Source organism: Artemia franciscana, unplaced genomic scaffold (assembly GCF_032884065.1).
Source record: "Artemia franciscana unplaced genomic scaffold, ASM3288406v1 PGA_scaffold_365, whole genome shotgun sequence".
In the NCBI taxonomy this organism is placed as follows: Eukaryota; Metazoa; Arthropoda; class Branchiopoda; order Anostraca; family Artemiidae; genus Artemia; species Artemia franciscana.
In genome coordinates this window covers 1-24,395 of record NW_027062674.1, presented here as the reverse complement: position 1 = coordinate 24,395, position 24,395 = coordinate 1, and the positions used below count along the sequence as shown (strand labels likewise).

At 33.4% G+C, this 24,395-nt stretch overlaps 1 long non-coding RNA gene across 1 annotated transcript in view; it reads right to left on the bottom strand.

Moving 5' to 3' along the window:
* LOC136041758 (uncharacterized) overlaps nucleotides 1-18,250 on the bottom strand; it is a 30,384-nt gene extending 12,134 nt beyond the window's left edge. The window contains exons 1-2 of the long non-coding RNA XR_010621100.1: nucleotides 17,882-18,250; nucleotides 3,358-3,455 (exon numbers count right to left, since the gene is read on the bottom strand). This is a non-coding gene — a long non-coding RNA (uncharacterized LOC136041758). The remainder of the gene's footprint in view (nucleotides 1-3,357; nucleotides 3,456-17,881) is intronic.
* Between the last annotated feature and the right edge of the window lie 6,145 nt (nucleotides 18,251-24,395).

Sequence of the window (24,395 nt, the reverse complement as noted above, 5' to 3'; positions counted from 1 at the left end):
AGAGGTCCTTGCTGCAGACCACCCCACGCTAAGATGGCTGACGACGCTCTCAACACCACCCCAGCATGAGGATTAAGTAAGTACTTCATTGCATAATATTTCTATCCAAAATTAACATTATACAATAGGGCCAAATATAATTTATATGGCACATTTTAGCACCTAAAGCAGATAATCAATAAAAGAAAAAGGCAAACATCATGGTCCTCATTGTTGAATTACAAGAAAATTTAGCTTTTTTTGGCTTAAACCTACCTTTTAAGGTGATGAGGTTCCTTAAAGTATCACAATGTCTCGTTCGTTATAAACTGTTTAGTTTTGTGTTGATGATTTATCTAGAAACGATTGGGCGGTCTTGCCATATCTTGTACGAGCTCAAAAAAAAGAGCAGTCAGCACAAATTCCATGGAATCTTAAAGAACCATTTGAATTCTCACGCTTTGTGCCGGAAATAGAAACATTCAGTTTTAATGAAACTTACATCATCAGAATGGGAAATGGGAGTTCCAAAATGTGTTCTAGTATATATGCTAGGAAACCGCTAAAAATCAACTCAAAAGAAATATTATTTGAGCAATTTAGTTGCATTGGGAGTTCCCTGCAGTGCTGCTCTCTTTGGTTGACAAGTTGTCAACAAAAAAGACGTAAAAACTTCACTGTCTTTTCTAAAATTTCATTGTCAAACCACAAATTCCGAAAAGCTCTCGATGATGGTAAGTTCCCTGGGAGAATCCGCTAATGGGCCTTTTCTCTTTGTCATTGTCAGCCAATATCAAGACTCGAAAAGGGATTTTAAGGTAATATATCCTTTTAAGGTGTTCGTTTTAAATCCTTGGAGTAATTTTCAAGAATTCCCTTCGATTCGTTTGAGAAAACTGTGATTTTAAGCCAATTGTTTGCATTGACTTAAAGCTGGGAAACATATAAGACTATTACTAGTCCCCAATTCAAGAGAAAGAAAAACAAACATCAAACAATTAAACTACATGAGCTTGTGGAGCTTAAGGAGCTTGTGGGAGAATCTTGACCTTCGGAAAGAAGAATACTAATCCTCTATGACCGTCTAATCAACTAGATCACCTAAAATCTTCGTTTCCACGCAAAGGTCATATCTGAACTTTTCAAACCTCTGAAATAATTATTAATCTGCATTTTCTAAGCTGTTCTCAAAGGAAGAATCAACAAGTCAATGTAGATAGGGTGGATTGAAGTGGGACAGAATATACATTACCCTAATGATCATTCTTTTGAAAACGGTTCAAATGTTATAAAATTAAATGGTTGATACTTGCTTTTTTTCATACAGGGGGGGGGGGGGTAAAGAGTGAAGGTCTGAATAGATTGGGGCGAAGGGAGAGCATGCACAGCTGTATTGTCCTAAGGTGACTTAGGACTGCAGTGAATTGTTATTAATAGTAGCGGTAGTATTTTGGTGCTGTCTTTATTTTCGCAGAAGGAGCTTTCAGATATGCAGTTCGCTTTACATTTTAAACAAAAATTTTCCGTATATGAGGTGGACTGCACCCTTCCTGGACCCTCGCTCTTTACGCCAAAGTCTTATAGTTCTTTAAAAACAATTCTCCTTTAAATTTAATAGCCCTTGTGTTTGACCAGTCTTTCTTAGAGAATTGTGCGAAAAGGTAAAACTTTTACGTAGAAAGCGAAGGTTGAGGAAGAGACAGCCCACCACATAAAAGGAATAATTTTTTTATTATTTTAAGTTCTACTATTGCTCCTTTCTTTCAGCTAAAAAACTTACATTTTCATATTTAATTTTTGACCACTTTTCAAATCATGTCAAGAAATAACCCCCCAACCTAATAAATTTCCTCTGGAAAATTTCCTCCCTACAGAAACTTCCCCCAATAGAAAATCATCCCCCGCAGGGAATTCACCTCCAAGAATTTGTGTATATTTCCCAATAGCAAATAGCGTAACTTACAGCCGATTCCCAGGGATTATGGAGGCCATGTCATTCCTGAAGGCATAGTTATCGACACTTTCAATTATGTTGAATCAAATGGCTATCTCAAAATTTTTGATTGCATGTCTTTGGGGGAAAAAGAGGCATGAGAGGGAGGCTAGTTGTCCTCAAATCTATTTAGTCACTTAAAAAGGGTACAAGAACCTCTGATTTCCGTTTAAATGAGCCCTGTTCTTACCTTCTAACACCATTGGATCAATACGATCACCCTTAAAAAAAAAACAAAAAAAAAAAAAAAAAAAAACATGGTCTTTCTGTTAACTAAAATCCACATTACGTAGATATGACCTTCAAAACTTATTAGTAGGATTCTCTGATATGCTTAATGTGATGGTGTGACATTTCAGTAAGATCATTTGGCTTTTTGGAGATAATTCTTCCCTTTTTGAAAATAAGATAAGTTTTCTCAGGCTGGTAGATTCCGATGGGCAACATTAAACCTAATGAATTTTACATATTTGAAATCATTACAAAAAGCCAGTCTATTTTCCAAGTAAAATATCTTAACGATATTTAATGCTCAAAATTACACTATTCTCAATTGTTAGTTCTCACATGAGCTCTTCAGATGTCGGAACAGCATATAAAACAAAAAGGGAAGTAAATTGAAGATAATGCAGAACACAAGACAACAAATTGATACACTCGATATTTATGAACCTATGATAAGTTGTTCCAACTCAATCACCAAAATTTTCAGGATTTTTAAGTCTCACACAAAGTTTAATAATTGTTAAATGATTACGATGTAAGAAAGAAATTACTTTACTTCACCGGAAAAAAACAGTTAAAAATTTTGAACGAAGACTTCTTTTTCGACTGCTCATTCTCAGATGTTAATAGAATTAATTAAATCTGTTAATAAAATTAATACAATTAGTTAACAAGATAAAGGTTAATAAAATTGCATCAGTGCAATTTTTTCTTCTACTTTTTTTTTCTTCTAATCTTTTTTAATCTTCTAATAATTTTTTTCTTTTCAATCTTTTTCTTCTACTGTAAATGATAAGCCAGATATGATAATTTGATTCTAAGGAAAAGGGCTAATGAGTCGATTAGGACAAAACTTAATTTTCTGTAGCCAAACGCCAGAGGGTCCTATATAGATCATTCGAAAGAGAGAAAAAAAATACACTAAATGGTAAAAGGTTGTCAAAAGTTTGGTTTCTTACAGAAAAGCAAAATTTCTATCTCAGGTCGTTATTATTTTTGCCCTTATTAGTATGTACTATCAGCCTCAGCAACCTAAAACATTATCTTTGACTTGCTGATTATAACTTATGTTGTAGATGAAGAAGTGGGGCGGAGGGGGGTATACCCACCCTCTCTAGGGATGAATGACTAAATGAACTAAATACCCAAGTGCTGCTCACCGTGAAATAATCTTCTTCTGAATATGTTCAGGCAAACATTCTGCTAGGTATACATCATTCATTTCAAAGCTTCTATAGCTTCCATCTGGGAATGAAACCTAAAAAAAAAGAAGTTAATTATTCTTTATTGGCTTATATTACCTGTACCGTTTATTTTTATCAGTTCCAAATAAGATAAAAAAAAATTACAAGAATTGCTGTTCGCAATTTGACACTGGAAGATAGTGATTAAAACAATCACTAGCGCCACTGACAGTGTACCGGCTGGCAAATTCGTTAAGTCGAAAATTTGAAAGGAAACTGAGCAAACCGTCAAACTGGTTTGATTGATCTACAATACAAAAGAATTAAGATGAAATTTCTCTTTTTTTTCAAGAATTATTTCAAGTCAAAATCTAGTCTGCACAAAGTAGGCCTAGGATAGCCTGAGAAAATCTAGGTAGCTCAAGTAGGCTAGTTACCTTTAAACTGGTTGGCTTATTACGGAAAGAAAAAAGTTTTCGTTATCCTCCCCTGAACTGTAAAGTAACTGAAAAAACCAGTATAGAAGAGTTTTTGGTCAAACAAGGTCACAAAACGCTAGATGGCAATAGTGATATTTGTTTTTGACACTTGTAACAGTTTTGCCTCTTAAGTATCTGTTAATCCTTTCTCAGTCCTACTGGATGATCTGTACAGAATAGCTCTTCTTTCTGATTCCGTACAAAGGGAGACTTTTTTTTTTGAAGAAAGTTTTAGTTTCAGATTTTGAAGAAATTTGAGATCTGTTTCAACTCGGCTGAACTTCCATTTGGGAATAAGACCTAATAATTAAAAAGAAATTACTTTTAGCTACAAACAGTACACTGCACTGCAGTCAGGGTTAAAATAAACTCTATATTTTTTTCGGATATCGGATGACGTATGCAAGGGCACCATGTGTGTTTTTTTCAGTTCGTATAAAATATTTTTTTAAATATTTAATATTTAATATTAAATTTAATATTAAATATTTAATATTAAATATTTTAAAATATTTTATATTTTTTCAGTTCGAATAAATGAGGCCCATTATCTTTGAAATCGTATGCAATAGATAAGATAATATTTGTTCAGATATATATGTTTCCTAGCACATATACACACATGACATATTATATGCAATATTATAACCCCCACAAGGCTAGAGGCCTAGACTACAAATAAAAAAAAGAGGAAATGAAAATTTCAGACAAAAGCCCTTAACCGATTTCCCACCAAAATCAACACATTTATTGCATAATAATATGTCTGAATAGAAATCAGAACATTTCTAATCACTGTTTTTGAGCAGGTTCAGTTGTTAATCATAAGTTTATTTTGTTTCATTAACATGGACCTATTTAAATAAACCAAAGATGGAAATGGCAACAATTATTTGTTCCGATAAAATTGACCAATCGAAAATTTTATTTGAGGCACAACAATTTAGTTATTTTTCAGCATCATTTTGGTAGAAAAAAAATTGTTTAGGGTTTTTTTTAATTTTCATTGCCTGAAATTATTTTTTTAACTGTCAACAGTCATTTTGGAATAATTATTTTATAATTATTTAACGGTTTTTCTTTAACTGATATTTTTTATAATTATTTATTTGTATTAATATTTATTTTATTTATTATTAATTATCTATTAATATTTTTTTTATTATAATTATTGATTTTTATTTTTATAATTATTTAACAGTTATTTTTTAAACAGATTGTAATCTTGTAAAATGGATGAGTAAAGAATTAGAATCATTTTGGTATAAAAAAATGTTATTATTTTTGGTTATTTTTTTTTTAACAATCAATAGTCATTTTGGTCAATACTAATACAATTGGGGACATTTCATTGCCAAAAATCATTCCCACGAATTAATATAGAAAAAATAAAAACAAAACGGAATTAGCCCACTCAATTTTTGAGTTGACAGTTATTTAGGAATTATATATATCAGAAACGTTACAGTTCTTAGGCATTTAATCCATTAAATACTATGTTATTTTTCCACCCATGATGTTTTCAGACGAAAATCAAATTTCAAGAAAGTTTATAGGAATTTCATGAAACATTCTGAGTTCTAAAAATAGTGGTCAGTCCCAAAAGGTAGGCTAGGTTTTAAACGTTCCAAGAACGTATTCAGGATTTTTTTTTTTTTTTTTGGGGGGGGGTACAAAAAATCTTTTAAAAATGTATAAAAAAGTTATTTGTATTCCTTTTAGTTACGTTGTTACGAGTCGGACAAACATTTCTGGGAGTAAAATCTCTTAACTTCCAACCCCCACCTGAACGCGGACTTACAACGTTCCCCTAATTTCTTTTCTTTTTTAATTTGGCACCTAAAACTATCAAAACTGCATAGCTACTTATATGGATCTTTTTAATTTAAAAGCAAACTCCCTTTTTTCAAAGATATTTACGGTTGTCAAAGAGTCCACTTCATCAACTGAAACAATCAGATTTAATCTTCATTGTCCTTGGAATTTTAAAGATAATATCAATAATAGGGGATTCTCAACAGCTGCCAGAACAGTCAATGTTTTAACAAGAAATTGCTCAACTTATGACCAATTATCAGTCGATAGTCAGTTATATTCTCCCAGTCTTAGCGGAAATTCTAAGTAGTGACGCAGAGGCTGTTCTAATTTTTATTGTTTGTCATACTTTCATTATGAGAATTGCGTGAGTTATTTTACTGATTGATTTATTTTATTTTCCATTTACGTAGGGATAACGTGTCAAAATGGTTTGGGTCTTGACATTGCCACTTCAGTATCCCATTTCCTATTGACGAGTATAAATATTATTGAAAAAATCTTATCTATTTGTCTTGATATTTATGCTATTTGAACGCAAAATTTCTGCAAAAACTTAGTAAAGCCAACTTTACAGATGAAAACAGAAGTTTTCAGATGAAAGTCGGAAAGTATATAGGCTATAAAGGAAAGGCTATAAAGGAAAGTATAAATAAAGAAATATATAAAGGGCTTATATAAATAAAGGGAATGTAAATAAAGCATATATAAAGGGCTATACAGGAAATTATATAAGAAAGTACATGGGCTTAAGCTCGCCCAGTCGACAAATATTTGGACACCCCTCTCGTCTGAGTATCATCAACAGTTTTGAGCAGCAATATTATATTGTCTGATATATTGGCTTGTCTTAATAGTCCAAAGTGATTGGAGGGAAACTAACTCCCCTCCCTCGCTCACCATTTCCTCAAATGCATCCAGTCAAAATTTTGAGATAGCCATTTTGTTCAAAGAAATTCAAAGGTCTGGAAATCATTTCTTTGAGTATGACCACCCTCCCCTCACACAACCCTAGTCTCCTTTTAAGATTCTGAGTGATTAGACAATATAAATAAATCCAATGAAGCTCTTCATAACGCACAAACGAGCCAGTCGGAAGCCGAACTGAGGGATTCTACTGTTAATAACTTTTTAGAATTCTGGCGTCGAAGCATTCAAGCTTCTCTGACGATTAGTTTTGTATTTTCATAAGAATTTGGTATTATTTTCCGTTTACACGAGGACAATTTGTAAAAAAAATTTTTTTGAAAATTTTTACAAATTTTTACAAATGTTTACACGAGGACAACGTCTTTGGCGACGGGGACGACGGTTTGACGTTGATATTTTCGCTTCAGCGTTTGAGTCTCTATCAAAGGGTGTATCCATTATCGAAAAAGTTTCTTCGAAAGAAGAAAATTTTAATAAAAATTGGATATTTGATATAGTTAGCCTACAATGCAATAGGATTAAAGCTAAATATTTGCTCGTTCTAAGCCAAACTTTTCTTTCTGATGCGAATTTAGAAATAAATACTATCCTACGAAACCCCTTAAGAACCGAAACCCGATTATCCAACCCTTAAAAATTTCCCCTCCTCTTTGGACTGGACTAGCAATGGCGGTTCTGGCCTCTCTTGCACCCCGGCCCAAATTTTGATTAGCCCCCCTCGCATCTCCCAAAAATTTTCAGGCCAAATTTTAACAAAATTTTCATTTATTAACACAATGTTAAATTTATTTAAGTCTGACTTTACTTACTTTAGCCACTACAAAATTATTAATTATCTTGTCCCAAATGATTGCTTCTAATTATTTGCCCTCTAAAACTAATTAAATTCCGTCTACTTATATTTATTTTCAAGAAAAGGTGTTGAAGACATAGAAAAATGAAAATTTCGGATTCAATTTGCTTATACTTGGTGCCAACTGCTCTCTCTACTTTATTTTAATATATTTCTTTTTTAATTGCGAAATGATTATAACGGTTGGAATAATTATTTGAAATTTTGCACCCGGGCCAAGTAACCCCTCTCTCTCCCCTAAAAACCCCCTCTAACCCCTAGGTACCATTAGTGGTAATCGAATTTTTCATTCTGATGCGAATTTAAAAATAATTGCTAAATCATGAAATATTCTAGGCAAAGTAAACAAAAGCAGATAACCTTGAGATAAAAAAACATAGGAAGACCTCAGAGGTTTCAGCATATGTGAATAATTTCCGCTTATAATTGAAATGAAATGAAAATTTTACCCGCTTTCAATAGTTTAATGTCATTTCAATTATAAATGGACAAAGAAATTATTTAGAGTACCAAGGACAGTAAAAATGAAAACTGATAGTTAAGATTGGCTGTTAAGATTGGCAGACCATATGAGCTCTTGGCTCTTCCGGCCTCGTCACAAGTGCCATATGAGCATTTAGCTCTTGTTTCTGATGATGGTCATTTTGAAATTTAGTTACTTATCAGAGATTCAACAATCAGAAATAGTTACGTCTCAGGTAAGCAAGTTTTCATATTTAGAAGTAACTGCCTTTAATATTCCATTAATTTAATTTTCTTTTTCTAGGTTCTTTTCCAAGGCACTATTGGAGGAAAAAGTGGGGATCTCAGGTAAGTAATTTTTTCTGACGACTGTCGTTTTGAAGTATAAAATTAATTATCTGATATTCAACAGTCAGAAATAGTTATGTCTGAGGTAAGCAAGTTTTGGTATTTAAAAGCAACTTCTTATTCTGTTTATACTTCTTATCTGTTTTATTTTCTTTTTCTAGGTTCTTTTTCAAGGCACTATTGGAGGAAAAAGTGGGGATCTCAGGTAAGTTATTTTTGCTAATGATAGTTGTTTTGAAATAAACAATTACTTATCTGAGATTCAACAATCAGAAATAGCTGTCTTGAGTAAGTAAGTTCGATATTTAAAAGTAATGGTCTTTAGTCTTTTATTAATTTCATTTTCTTCTTCTAGGTTCATTTCCGAGGCACCATTGACAATACAAGTGGGGATCTCAGATGATAGTCGTTTTTAGATAAAAAATTGCTTACATGAGATTCAACAATCAGAAACAGGTGCGTCTCAGGTGAGTAAATTTTGGTATTTAAAAGGAACAATCTTTAGTATTTTATTAATTTTCTTTTCTTTTCAAGGTTCATTTCCGAGGCACCATTGGCTAAACAAATGGGGATCTTGGGTAGATAATTTCGCTGATGTCTTTGTGAAATCAAAAATTACTTACCTGAGATACATCAATCATATTTAGTTACTTCTCAGGTAAGAAAGTTTTGGTATTTAAAAATAAATTCTTTAGTATTTTATCCATTTTATTTCCTTTTTCTAGGTTCTTTTCCGAGGCACTATTGGAGGAACAAGTGGGGATGTCAGGTAAGTAGTTTTTTTTCTGATAACAGTCGTTTTGAAATATAAAATTACTTACCTGATATTCAACAATCAGAAATAGTTATGTCTGAGGTAAGTTTTGGTATTTAAAAGCAACTGTCTTTAGTATTTTATTAATTTCATTTTCTTTTTCTAGTTTTTTTCCGAGGCACCATTGGAGGAACAAGCGGGGATCTCAGGTAAGTGATTTTTGCTGATGATATTTGTTTTAAATTATATAAAATTACTTATCTGAGATTGAATAATCAGAAATAGTTGCCTTTCAGGTAAGTAAATTTTGGTGTTTAAAAGTAACTATCTGTAGTGTTTATTTATTTCATTTTCGTTTTCTAGGTTTATATCTGAGGCATCATTGGAGAAACAAGCGGGGACCTCATGTATATAATTTTTGCTGATGATAGACGTTTTGAAATACAAAGTTACTTACCCGAGATTTAACGATCAGAAATAGTTATGTCTCAGGTAAATAAGTTTTGGTACTTAAAAATAACTGTATTTAGTATTATATAAATTTTATTTTATTTTCCGAGGCTCTTTTCTGAGGCACCGTTGGTGGAACAAAAGGGGTCTCCGGTAAGTAATTTTTTCTTATGAAAGGCATTTTAAAACAGAAGATTACTTACCTGATTTTCAAAAATCAGAAGAAGTTTTGTCTCAGGTAAGTAAGTTTGGGTATCTAAAAGTAGGCTAACTATTTTCAGTATTTTATTACTTTGATTTCCTTTTTCTAGGTTCATTTCCTAGGCATCATCGGTGAAACGACTGGGGATCTCAGTTAAGTAATTTTTGCTGATGATAGTCGTTTTGAAATATGAAATTACTTACATGAGGTTCAACAATCAGAAATAGTCACGTCTCAGGTAAGGAGCTTTTGGTATTTAAAAGTAACAGTCTTTAGTATTTTATTATTTTTATATTCCTTTTCTTGGTTCTTTTCCAATGCACCATGGGTTGAATAAGTGAAAATCTTAGGTAAGTTCTTTGCTGATTATGGTCAGTTTGAAATATAAAATTATTTACCTGAGATTCAACAGTCAGATAGTCGTCTAAGGTAAGTACGTTTCGGTATTTAAAAGTAACTATCTTTAGTATTTTATATAATTTTATTTTCTGTTTCTAGGATCATTTCTGAGGCGCCATTGGCGAAACGAATGGGGATCTCAGGTAAGTAATTTTGCTGGTGATAGTCATTTTGAAATATAAAATTACTTTCCTGAGATTCAATCAGAAATAGTTACATCTCATGTAAGTAAGTTTTGGTATTTAAAAGCAACTGTCCTTGGTATTTTGTTAATTTTTTTTTCTAGGTTCATTTCCAAGGCACCATTGGAGGATAAAATGGGGTCTCCAGTAAGTAGCTTTTGCTGATGAGAGTCATTTGGAAATATTATAATATTATCTACAGGAGATTCAACAATCAGAAAAATTAACGTCTGAGGTAAGTAAGTTATGCTATTTAAAAATAACTGTCTTTAGTATTTAATTAATTTCGTTTTTTTTCTACATTACTTTTCAGAGAACATTTGGAGGAAAAAGTCAAAACCCTGGCAAGTAAGCTGGATCCCTTTGCTGGTTATAATTTAAAATATAAAATTATTTACCTGAGATTCAACAGTCAGATAGTCGTCTAAGGTAAGTAAGTTTTGGTATTTAAAAGTAACTGTATTTAGTATTTTATATAATTTCATTTTCTGTTTCTAGGTTCATTTCCAAGGCACCTTTGGTGAAACAATTAATAATTTATGTATTCTGAGTTGACTGGGTCAAGAAAAACATAGGTGATATTGACTGTTTAAAGCCTTAGGTGATAACAGAATTTCTACAGTTATGCTCCAAAAAATGATGGGGTAAAATACAACCCCAATATTTTTGTATTGCTAAGGGAAGTCTCACTTCAGGCTATATTCCTAAGATATAGCTAAAACCAAGAATGTTTTCTTTACACCCAAGTCTTAGAAAGTAGATTATTTGAATCAAATAGGTTGGCTAAACTGACATCCTTTCAGCTGAAAGAGATGAAGACTTAATTTGTTGCTACCTTATAATCAATTCTGAAAATAAAATCCAATATTCTAAAATCAGACAGGTTTTAGAACCAGATGGTCAAAAGAAAGAAGTGTGCATCAACTGGTTTGGTGCATAGAGCAAGCAATGGGAATCAAAGAATATGTCTTAGGCATTTTTCTAGACATAGATGGTTTGTTGGTCCCACTTTTGAATCCATAGTGAGGTCCATGCAAGAAAATGGAAAAAACTATACAAAATTCGAATCCCTATATATTCACAGACTGGCTAATGATAATTGAGCTAAAAGGACTAAAAATATCAGAGCTATTCTGAAAGACAGCCCCCAAGGAGGAGTAAGTTCTTCATTTATGTGGAAACTTATCATGAATAATACTTTGAGTCTTTTTAAATGGCATTCTGGGTACATTCAGGAATACATCAATTACCCACTGTCTCTCCTATTAGGCAAACAAATGAAAACTGTGTTTGAATTAGGATAGCAAATGCTCAATATGCTTCACACATTGACATAAAAACATAATCTGCATTTTACTCCAGAGAAAAGTGACACAGTAGTATTTACAAGTAAAAAATATGAAAGCACCTTCTACTTGAAATATGTATGATCACCAAATATAACTCAAGGAAGAAGTGAAAAACTTGGGAATCATAATGGATCAATAGTTGACCTGGAAAGCCCATTACACAAAGTCAAAAGCCACAGCTTCCCTACTCCAGTGCCAGAGAATACTGGTGAAGCGCTGTGACTTAGTTCCAAGCAAGATCATGCATCTACATGGGGTATTAATTCAAGTAATGGGATAGTAAGTGACCCAGGAGGGTCCTGGGTCACCTTGACCTGAATTCAGGCACATAAAACCCCTTTGAGAAAGGTACAAAGACTTTCTCACCTAATGATCACATTAGTGTACTATAGAACTACCACTTTATCCATGGAACTAGGCCACGTGCAGGATTTCAACCTATAAAGAGTTTTCTAGAGGAACAAGCAATAAAAAGTGCTGTCAGGTTAAAAATTGCTGACCAATAGTTAGAGACAGCAGTTATGGAGTTGGAAAACCAACAGACACGTAGACACATGCAACCCAGTACTGCTTAGCCTAAGTATAGAGAGTTACAAATATCCAAGGATAATATTATTCCAATGATCAAACCAGCAAGACCACTTTTAATAGTTATAAACAGAAATAAATAGTTCAGGAAATTGTACTGCTCCATAAAAAATAACCAAATAATCTGTTACAACAATGGTCACAGACCCATGTAAAATTGGAAGCAGGAGCAGGAATGTACCATAATACCTCAGATTTAAATGAGAAGGTTAAAAATTATCACTTAGGGGAATTTTCAATGATCTTCCAGGCTGAACTGATAAGGAAAGAACAGACAGCTAAAAAATTAGAGAAATTAAAAAGCATAGAAGGGAACATTTGTATCATAACTGATAGCCAAGCAAGTCTTAAGATTCTTGAGAATATTAAGAGCAGACAAAAAGTGAATTAAAGTGCCACAAAGCCTTAAACAGACTAGCCTCCTACAACAACCTTATTACACCATTGTGAACCCTGGGACTTTCTAAGATAACAGGTAACAAGCCGGCATATGAAGCAGCTAAGGCTGGTACATCAATGACTAGTTAAAAACTATTGCCTTTCTTTCCCATCTCTTTAGAGTTTCCCTTGAGAGGGCAGAACAGAATTGGCACATGATGGCATGATGTAAAGAAATAGAGGAAGTAATTTCAAAGTTTAATTCTTTTTAACTTTGCAGGTCCTTCAGAGCTACTTGCCTTCCCCTATATTATATCCAGCAAAGTCGTCAGCTGATTCTCTGTATTGTTTCCTTAATATTCTTCCTTTAAGACATTTTGTGATGGTTGAATCTATCCTCTTCAAACTGAAGTATGACTGTAGTTTGCTTCCCTCATTTTATTGTTCCTTGAACCTTTTCCCACTTAAAAGTATTGACCACGGACATCTAACTAGAAATTTCAATAAATTATATCAGCCAATAATAATAAATTGAATGTTGAAATTTTCACTTCAAAACTCGGTAATTCAGTATTGGAATATTTACATGTCTAAATTGGATGCTTCAAAATCAATTAAAACAGCTAAACGAAAACTTAAATTTATGTTGATTTATTGAAAAATTTTTGTGATAAGTGAATTGTTGTTGGTTGGTGGGGGTTGCCTTTGGGATGTTAAGTTTATTCCCATTTTATCTGGTTTTAATGATACTGGACCTGGGCATTCTCTAGGGTTCTTGGTATCTTTTATTTATTTTTATGTTTATTTTGCTGGACGAGTCAACGGGTGGTGTCGTTGACCAGGCAATTGACGGGGGAATATGTTTAATTAAACTTGTTTGAATTACATGTAGTGAAGTATGAATGTAGTATTTATTTAAAGAAGTTTTTTTTCCATCCTGTGCATTATGAATTTGTCTTCTCAGCCAGGCTCAGGACATTTTGTAACTTATTTTACTATTAAAATGAAACTGAACTAAACAAACATCTTCTTTGACTGAAATAGGCTGAAACACAATTAGTTATTGAAGACATTACAGGAATTGGAGTCATTTTAAAATTGAAATACTTTACCCCAGACAATTATCCTTAACATCTATACACATGATATTGAGTCGGCAAAGAGAAAGCAAGACATAAACAGATGTTGTATGGGAATTCTAGCGAATTCCCCCAGTGTAAAATTTCCTCAGAAAAATTCTCTCCCCATGGAAAATGAGGATCCCCGAGCAGAAAATGGGAAATTGGAACCAGGAACAAAGCAGGAACCAGCAAAAAATTTGAAATTGGAACCAGGAACTAAAATTGGAAATGCTGATTACCACTTCACCAAAGATGTTAATTGGTCAAGAAAACAAAAAAGTGTCCAATAGAAGAATATCCAGTTTGGGCCAGATACTGGCTGGAGACACTTCAGGGGAGGTGGGAGGGTCGGGATGAGAGGTGTTGAAGCAATTGGCCCATGTGGTCTGAGCTTTGACTCAGTAGGTGAATCCACTTGCATTAACATGAATAATGATAATTCATAAACCAAAAAGTAATTAAGCCAGCTTAGAAGAGAGTAAGCAGTTATTAAAAGAATTCTGCTTCTAATATATTGAGAAAAAAGGTAAGATATGATAGAATTGAAGAAACTTCGTTTTCTTTTGGGTAAATTTGCAATTTATAACATAATTTAGCTAGGATGAAAGTGAAACATCCCTTAATTCCTTTTCTTGTGCTCTTTCATAGTTTAATTATTGTTTCTGGGGTAAATTCTATTTGAAGCTCTGGTAAATTTTGAGGCAGTTTAAAAGGCAGCAAGTGGTATGTTCAACTTATTCATTGGTCAAAAAATATAAACTCTTTATAGGGCACCAAAAGATAAAATAGGTAAAATTCTAGTTAATTGACTTCTTGCTATCTCAGAAAAAGAGTTTAGGTTAGGAAATGAAACTTTCAGGGATGGATCTACAGGCTAAAGTATATCCCAGGAAGGTATTTTAAAGTACCCACCTCCACTTTTTCTCCCTCTAGAGAGCCCTGAAATTTGCCTACATGACAGGTATATACCTATGTAAATTTTGACAAAGCAATATTTTACCTTAATTTTCAGTTACTAGTTGCTTTTTCTCTGCCTTTAGTTCTGAAAATGCAATTCCTGTTATTTCAGTAGAATTTTGAGCCATATCAATGTTTTTTTTCAAAATTTAGGAAATGTATTTGCATATCTTTAAAACCTGTTAAAATGGAATTGAGCAAAGTTATGAAGCTGAAAACAATTTTGTTATGCTTCATTCAAGCAGAAGATCTATTTTGCAAGGTTACACTTTTATAACACACATATTTTTAAAGGTCATCAAAGGTCAGGGCCCTCTAGAGGGAGAAGGAGTGGAGGCAGTTGCTTCAAAATACCTTCCTGGGACATACTTTAGTCTGTAGATTCATCCCTGAAAGTTTCATTTTCCTAATCTAAGCCCTTTCTGGGATAGCAAAAAGTCAATTAACTAGAATTTTACCAATATTTTTGTCCATTCTCTAAGTCTGGTATGGTAAACCAGACAAATGACTAGTACTAGGCTATGCCTGAGAATGATACTGCTGTGGTTAAGGTAGGAAATGAGGTTAGCAGATGATTTTGTATTAAATCAGGAGTTAAGCAAGGTTGTGTTCTATCCCCCTTTATATGGATCATTTGGATGGATTTTGTCTTAAGGAGCACAGGAAAGGCATTGGGAGACCACAGAATCAAATGAAAAAAAAAAACTCTCTTGTACTTAGATTATGATGATGATTTAAGCATCCTAGATGAAATTATGAGCAAAATGAATGAATTTTTAGAGGTTTTGTGAGTTCAGGGTGCTAGAACACATTTGAAAATTAATGTTAAGATTTCTAAGTCATTAAAGCTAGGAATGAGTAAAGATGAAAAGGTGATGTTGGGTGACAAAAAGAATGATCAGTTGGGCAGCTTCACTAGTCAATGTTGATATTACCTGAACAATTGTTTTGGGTCATGAAACTATTGTTAATAGATGCATTTTGACTTTTTGAACATCTTTTCTCTCTTGCAAAACTACTGCAAACTCACCATTATGGAGTGATTCCAGCCCAAATATTATTGTATTTACACATATAGAATTGCAATCATTTCCATTTTTGTTGATTGGATATTTGAAATCACAGATTTGTAATAGTTTGGAAACAAATTTGGGCTATATATTTGCACATTAGGGGGGGTGGGGGTAAAGCATAGCACATATTAAATACATAAACTAACCATTGCTGTATTTAATGTATGCTATGCTTCCCCCCCCCCCTAATGTGCAAATATGTAATAACTCCATAATGGTGAGTTTGCAGTAGTTTTGCAAGAGAGAAAAGATGTTCAAAAAGTCAAATGCATCTATTAACAATAGTTTCATGACCCAAAACAGTTGTTCAGGTCAGTGAAAGCAGTGAAGATAAAGGCTCTCCCCCTGCAAAATATGTTAACTAGGATTATAGTGTCTTAACTAGGATATTTCAGTCAAAGATATATCACTTTATGGCTTTTTTATGCTCTTTCATATTTCAGTAATCACCACTAGGGAGAATTACATTGTGAGTCCTTAATGGGTTCAAAACACCCATAGTAACCAAAAGTTTAAAACATGTTTCTAAAAAAAACTTGCTGGTAAGAAAAAATTACCATCTGTAGCTGATTCAGTAATGGTAATTATTGTCTTAATAGCAAAATGTTATTAGAAGGAAAATTGCAGAAACTTATAAAAAGAGCAAGAAACCCCTCAAAAATGATTGCAGTTTTATTCAGATGTCATTTTGATGGGCTTCAGACTCTTTAACAATTCCTACTAATTAGTTTTCAAAACAAAAAATTTAACTTGCAAGACTGAGGAAAATAATAATTTCTATTCCTGAATTAGCTACAAATGGTAATTTTTTCTGGCTAGACTGTCTTTTTTAAGAAACATGTTTTAAACTTTTGGTTACTACTGACTATTTTATCAGTAAAATTCTAGTTGATTGACTTCTTGCTGTCTCAGAAAGGGGTTAGGTTAGGAAAATGAAACATTCAGGGATGGGTCTACAGGCTAAAGTATGTCCTGGGAAGGTATTTGAAGTACCTACCTCTACTCCCTCTTGCTCTAGAGGGCCCTGACCTTTGATGACCTTTAAAAATATGTGTGTTATAAAAGTGAAACCTTGCAAAATAAATCTTCTGCTTGAATGAAGTACAATAAAATTGTTTTCAGCTTCATATCTTTGCTCAATCCCAATTTATAAGGTTTTACAAATATGCAAATACATTTCCTAAATTTGGAAAAAAAAACATTAGGTAAAATTCTAGTTAATTGACTTCTTGCTATCTCAGAAAGGGCTTAGGTTAGGAAAATAAAACTTTCAGGGATGAATCTACAGACTAAAGTATGTCCTGGGAAGGTATTTTGAAGAAACTACCTCCACTCCTTCTCCCTCTAGAGGGCCATGAACTTTGATGACCTTTAAAAATATGTGTGTTATAAGAGTGAAACCTTGCAAAATAGATCTTCTGCTTAATTGAAGTACAACAAAATTGTTTTCAGCTTTATAACTTTGCTCAATTCCTATTTATAAGGTTTTAAAGATATGCAAATAAATTTCCTAAATTAAAAAAAAAGATTGATATGGCTCAAAATTCTACTCAAATAACAGGAATTGTATTTTCAGAACTAAAGGCAGAGAAAAAGCAGCTACTAACTGAAAATTAGGGTAAAATGTTGTTTTGTCAAAATTTCTATAGGTAATAGACCTGTCATGTAGGCAAATTTCAGGGCCCTCTAGAGGGAGAAGGATTGGAGATGGGTACTTTAAAATACCTTCCCAGGACACACTTTAGCCTGTAGACCCATCCCTGAAAGTTTCATTTTCCTAACCTAAACCCTTTCCAAGATAGCAAGAAGTCAATTAACTAGAATTTTACCAAAACATTGATATGGCTTAGAATTCTACTCAAATAACAGGAATTGCATTTTCAGAACTACAGGCAGAGAAAAAGCAACTGGTAACTGAAAATTAAGGGAAAATGTTGTTTTGTCAAAATTTCAACAGGTAAAGATCTGTCATGGAGGCAAATTTCATGTTCTCTAGAGGGATGAGTGGAGGTGGGTACTTTAAAATACCTTCCCGGGATATAATTTAGCCTGTAGACCCATCCCTGAAAGTTTCATTTTTCTAACCTAACCCCTTTCTGAGATAGCAAGAAGTCACTCAACTAGAATTTTACTAAAACTACTAAGTGCAGTAAAAAATACCAGGTTATGGGATCCTAGGTTAGCCTGTTCAGCCTCTTCATGTAGGCTGGGTAAAGTTTACCAAGTCATTGTGTTGGAATTTCAAATGGCCTGCATAAGTTCAAGGTTCCAAACTGCCATCTAACTTATGACGACTGATAATCATTAAGAATTACATACGATTGGACTACGACTGTAATTACTAGCCGCCTGAAGTCAACACAGCTACGAACGCTCGTCCTCCATTCCAAGCGATTCAAAGCCTATACTTTTAGACCCTCCCAAGTTCAAGGTTTCGAACTGTCATCTAATCTATGATGATTGAAAATCTTTAAAAATTGCACAGTAAGAGTACGATTGGACTGCTACTAGCCGCCTGAGGCCAATACAGCTACGAACACTCGTCCTCCTTTCCAAGCTATCCAAAGCCCATCATTTTAGACTGTCTCAAGTAGTTTTCATTTTCCTTGTATCTTTCCTTACAACATCCTTCAACCCCATTCAAGGGACAGCCTGCTTTTCGTTTCATTCTAGATGGTTGGCCCACAAGGACGATCTTTGACAATCTAGGAATAGATTGCCGAAGCACCAGTAATATTTCAATCAAGTTCAATGTTAAGCTTGTCTACAGTCAATCACTAGCGTGATTGACAGCCTGCTTTTCGTTTCATTCTAGATGGTTGGCCCACAAGGACGATCTTTGACAATCTAGGAATAGATTGCCGAAGCACCAGTAATATTTCAATCAAGTTCAATGTTAAACTTGTCTACAGTCAATCACTAGCGTTATACCCTCCGTAGTCACATTTATTCTGTTCCAAAGAGCACGGGTAATTTATAGGAATGAATACTAGCACTAGTGTCTACAAAACTATCAACACCATCTAGCTTTTGGCAAGGCGTGGCATTTCTTCATGTTTTTTTACTGTTTTCTTGTCAGGTAGTGAGATCAGACACTTATTACTACCTTAATTTTACCTATTATACTAATTGGATTCACTATTCTCACTATCACACTGAACAAAATGCCAAGTACTGCCAAATGCTAGATGACGCTGGTAATTTGTTTTGTTAACACCATTGCCACTTTCCACTCTTATAAGCTACCTGTAATCTTTGTTTTGGTCATTTATCCTTTAATTTTTGTTGCGTTTCGTAGCTCCAGTCAATTGGTGGAGTCAGGGCATAGTCTCTTAAGGGTGTTGAGAATTTCATTTATGGAGTTTTGAATTTTAAAGAAAGATGGTCATGGATATTTAACACTGAATCTGTTTAAGTACCTAAAAGTTTTGGCTGACAAATTAACACACATCTTATTGTCAAAGAAGTAAACTTTTGACGTTTGGGCTTTATCAGAAATATGGTTCAAATGACTATAATGAATGAATTTATTGAATGAATGGGTATTTAACCATAAAAACCAACTTTAGCCTACCGAGACAAACAAAAAAGAATTAGAAAAAGAAACAGAAAATAGAGAAAAACAAGTAGACGATTAAATATACCATCTATAAGCTAAATTGATGCATAAAACCAAACATTGACACGCTTAATTCGCAAAATAAAATTCATAAACATGTTGCTTAAATAAAAAGCGAAATCATAACAGTGGTAACCCAGAAATAAACTTAGATAGAACCTAGGATATGCGTAGATTAAAGATAAAATGAATGAAAGTTTGAGTCAAAAAGTATGTGTGATTTACAAGAGTGTCAACTGGCGGTAACATCGGAAAAAAACTATTGACCACATCTAGCGTCTAGTGATGCTTGGTATTTTTCAATGTAATAATAATAATAATTAATTTGATTAGTGTTAATTTGGGTAGTAATAGGTTTCTGATCTTAGCTCCTGACAGAATAATGATTGCAGAGCTTGAAAAAATTCGAAGTGTTACCATATGCTACATGACATTGAAAGTTTTTCCTCGACACGAGCACCAGTTTTCCTACTTATAAGTTATCCATGCTAGTGGAAATTCAAAAATAAAGGTCAGCTCCCACAGGACAAAAATATTAGAGGAAAAAACTAAAGAAAATTCAACAGTTGGAGGAAAATAACACTTTTTGTAAAAGAGCTTTTTCTTCAAACTTTTAAATTACATTTCTCTGGAATAGTTTTCGAGTAATGGTACTGTAGTGGTGCAGTTGGTTTTACCTTAGCTTGGTAATACGAGACTCGGAGATCGAGCATTGCTGTAGCAACACACTGTAGGGCCGACGCATCGAACTTAGTAGTTAAGAAGCGTCGTAAATCCGATTACTTTACTTACATTTGAAATAATGATCGCTTTGTAAACGTAATGAGACATTTACCGTAAAAACTTTCAAGGACTACACTGCCTTTCTATCACATTTAAAACGATATAAAAATTAAAAGCAGGGAAAATATTTCTGTACAACAGTGAAAAAAAAACTTTTTCACCAATGCTAGCATTGGCGAGTATTTTAAGAAAAGTGCTAGTTTTTCGCATTCCGCCTATATAGGGAAATATTAGACAGTTTATGTGACCTACTTTTATAGATATTGGAAAAGAATAACATGCTAAGCTATGAAAAAAGAAGAATAAGAAAGAAAACAACAACTCATACCAGTTCTCGTCCCAGACACGTGTTTATCACATGACTGATGTTTATCATCTTCTTCTCAGCGGCCCTGTTTACTCATTCCATTCATTCAATTTTCAAGCCCGAATAATCACATGCAAGACAAATAATTATATGCATGGCAACTTTTTCTTTTTTTTGAAACCACTGTCAAAGTTATATGGTAAAGCAAATAAACTTATCCTAGAAATACAATTAATGTGGAAATAAAATTAATAGAAATACAAAAATACAATTAATTACTCTACAATTAATCCAACTAACCCATTACTTGTTTTACAGTCACTCAACATTCTTTCGCGTGCGTCTTTCACTTTTCTTCGATTCCATGGGGATGTTCCCACAGCCCTACAAACTACGCCCTCTTTCGTCACTGGTTGGTCTACGCATCATCTTTGTAATTCAAGGGATATCAATATCCTATTTAATCCATGGGTGAGGTCTGATTTCAAACTTGGAATATCCCACCTGAGTCAGCTCAAGAATTCCAATTGTTTGACAACTTCAAAAGAGTCTTAAGAAGTTTTTTAACGTCTGGATGACTTTCGTTAATCAATTTTTTTTATTCATTTACCTTTTTTCTTTTTTTATTGATGGGATGGACGACTCTGGGCCAGATTACAAATTTTTGTTATGAGGGCTGTTTGACTTGAGTACAGTGTCCCTCGTGGCTTGGTTTCAAATATGAAATAACTTTAATTTATCCGGTTGTCTCCTGCCTAGTTTGTGATTTTCTGGGTTTTTGAAGTGGATGATTTTTTTTTTTAACTTTTTCTCTTGTTTCGAGTTTCTTAAAGATGTGAATCTGTTATGTTCAAAATGCCTTTTATGTATTTGTTTCATTTTTGTTTCTGCCCTGATTTGTTTTCTGGCAATTGCAGGGGAGACTATGTTTAAGTGTTTTTTGTTTTGAATTTATTGACTGAATAAATTGATTGATTGATTGAATTCAGCTTCACATCTGGAAGTCTTTATAAATATGAACAAAAGCAAGAAAAAAATAGAAAAAAGCTGAGAAAATAATGGATAAAATAAAGACAGAGGCTACGCGAAAACGTAATGCAAAAAGAAAGAAAACACATCTAAATAAAATCCAATACAGTACTTTAATTAAAAATTCACAACGCACAGCCAGGTAGAATGTTTTTGACCATACATTATACTATATTGGCCTTTATATGAGCTTCCTATCGGCTTTTATTTTGTTTTATTGTGGCTTTTGTGGGTTTTTTTGTTCAGTTTCTTCTCACCTTTATATGTTAGTTTAAGCTAAGTTTTTAATTGTTTCTTTTTTCCGTTAATGGAGAGTTCCGAATATGAAGCTAAAATATTCGGACTTTCATTATACTGGTATAAAAATATTTTGTTTTTGTTTTTCACTGTCTCAATAAAACATTTTGTCTGTCTTTTTTTGTTAACAGAAACAAAACACTAAGAGTAAAACATAAATTCTATGGTTGTAACTAGCAAAAATAGTTTCACTTCAAAGAAAGTCACCAGCCCCTTTTTCGCACCACCTCCTATAATACACAATTTAAAAAAAGAATAAATCATTATAACCACCCTTTTCGTTAAACATACAGTATCTCTAATTGTGTTGAGAAGCATCCTTGTGATTTTGTCCTCTCCTCTCCTGTCCTTCTTTTTTTTGCTTCTAATACTAGTTTATTGCAGGATTAAATAAAATAAACAAACAACTTACTTTTTTAACTGAATGTAAGGAGTGACACTAAAACTTAAAGCAAACGGTTATTATTTCATATATGAAAGGGGCTGTCCCCTCCTTAAACTCAGGCTCGTCAAGCTAATTTTTTATGGTTAAAAAAGACTTCTTATTCCAATTAAATGGCTCTTGTGCTTCAGCACTCGTCCTTAAAGAACTGAGACAATACGTCAAAATTGAGCGTAAAGAGCGAGGAGTCGAGAAGAGGACAGCCCTCCCACATATGAAATAATTTCTGTTTGTTTTAAATTTTAATGTTGCCCCTTAATTTTAGTTAAAAAGAACTAGTTTTTTTAATCTTTTGAGAAACAGGGATAATTTATTCAAGGTCATTCTACTTAAACAATACTGACAGTGGATTTTTAATTTCCCCGAAATACCCACCTAAATAAAAAAAACAAAACAATGATTACTGACAATTATCTACCAATAACCGATGATTAAAAGGCTAAATAATATAGTACCAGAAATGGTCGTCTTACATTAAACTTAACTTAAGTATAAGGATCCTCCAGAGCAGTTGGATGCATAGGGTATCAGGGTTTGTTGACGTTTCTTTTACCGGATATATTTTTTTTACAAGGATATACAAAGAGCCTGTCGCCTATCCTTGCAGCAGCTGAAATCAGACCCCTGGCCCCAGAGCCATAAAAGGGGTAGGGGAGCACCGAGGCAGGGGTTCCCCACTTTGATCAAACACTCTACTTTAATTCGTTTTCTTTGCTAATATTTGAGTCGGTAGTGGGACGCTGTAATTTTTTTCCTCCGGGCACCACCAACCCTAGGAACGGCTCTGCCTGCCCCTTATTTTTAAGTAGAGATAAATCTGCTGTGCTACCACAGGATGAACTTAATTTAAAATAGATATATGTTGCCTACATTAGAGGGGAACTGCCCACACTTTCATATGGTACAAAAACACTAATTAGAAAAATTATGATGATTTTCAAAATGTATCTTATTTTGTTTGTTGGTAATAAGTTTATTACTGATCAAGCATAATAACATCGATACAGCACTAGGGATTTCTTTGCTAATTTCTTCTCTTACAAGGTAATAATGTCTTTGGGAAATATGACATTCTGGGAGATTTTAAGCATTAAAATATTCAGAGTAATATCAAAGAGTATGAGTAACTTATGAGTGGGAAGTAATGCTTTGTCAGAAAAAAAACTATCAACACGATCTAGCGTCTGGTGGCATTTTTTCCAGAGTTATAATAAGAATAATTAATGTAATTGGCAAAAATAACGTAGCAATAAGTGTCTGATCTCAGTCCCTAAAAAAAAAGACCGATTGGGAAGCTTGAAAAATGTCAAGTGTCGCCAAACGCCAGATGGCGTTTATTTTTTTGTTGACATTAGTGCCAGTTTCCACTTTTATAAGTTGCCCATACTCTTTGGATAGTATTTAAAAAAAAATTAGTAATTAAAAGGTAATTTTCCTAATGATGGGCATATTCTGGATATTTTCATGGACTAGCTTTAGCAAAAACTCAAAGGTGTTCATACCCACCCTAACGTCAAGGCAAAATAAATAAAGAATACTGTTTTTTTTTTCTACAAGTTATATTGCTTTGTTGCATGCATTTTAAACAGTGGCGTAATTTCATCAAAATCCTAGGGGGGGGGGAGGGCAAAGTTGGAGGCAATTTTTTCAAATCAAGTGAAAATGACAGTAAAAATTGAAAAATGAGCCATATAGTAAAACTAAAGAAAACAGACCCGTTTCTGTGGATGCTTGAATTTTGCAGGCTTATCTTAGTTTTGACAAGATTTTTGGAGAAACTAAATTTTAGCTGGAATGGGGGCAAACTGGGGTCGGGAGGGGGAGGCTAACTGAGGTCTGGGAGGGGAAGTTGCCCCCTGCCCCTTAGCAATATTAGAGCCCTGATTTTAAAATGTTTCATATGCAATCAAAAAAGTGGTTTTGCAAACACTTGCTTCAGTTTTTATTATAAGTGAAATAAGTAATTTTGTATATAAAAAGTTAATGTCGTCTTGCATATTTTTCACAATATTACTCGATTAAAATGCAAAAAGGGCTCCAAATAAAAAATCTCAGAATTCAACCCAAAGAAACCGGACTTCGCAATTCGTGATTGACTTTTCCAGAATTATTTTCAAGAAATTCAGAAGAGAAAGGAATTTTGTTCTCAGAGAGATAAATTGAATGTTCTGCTAGAGTAAAACATATAATTGTTCGG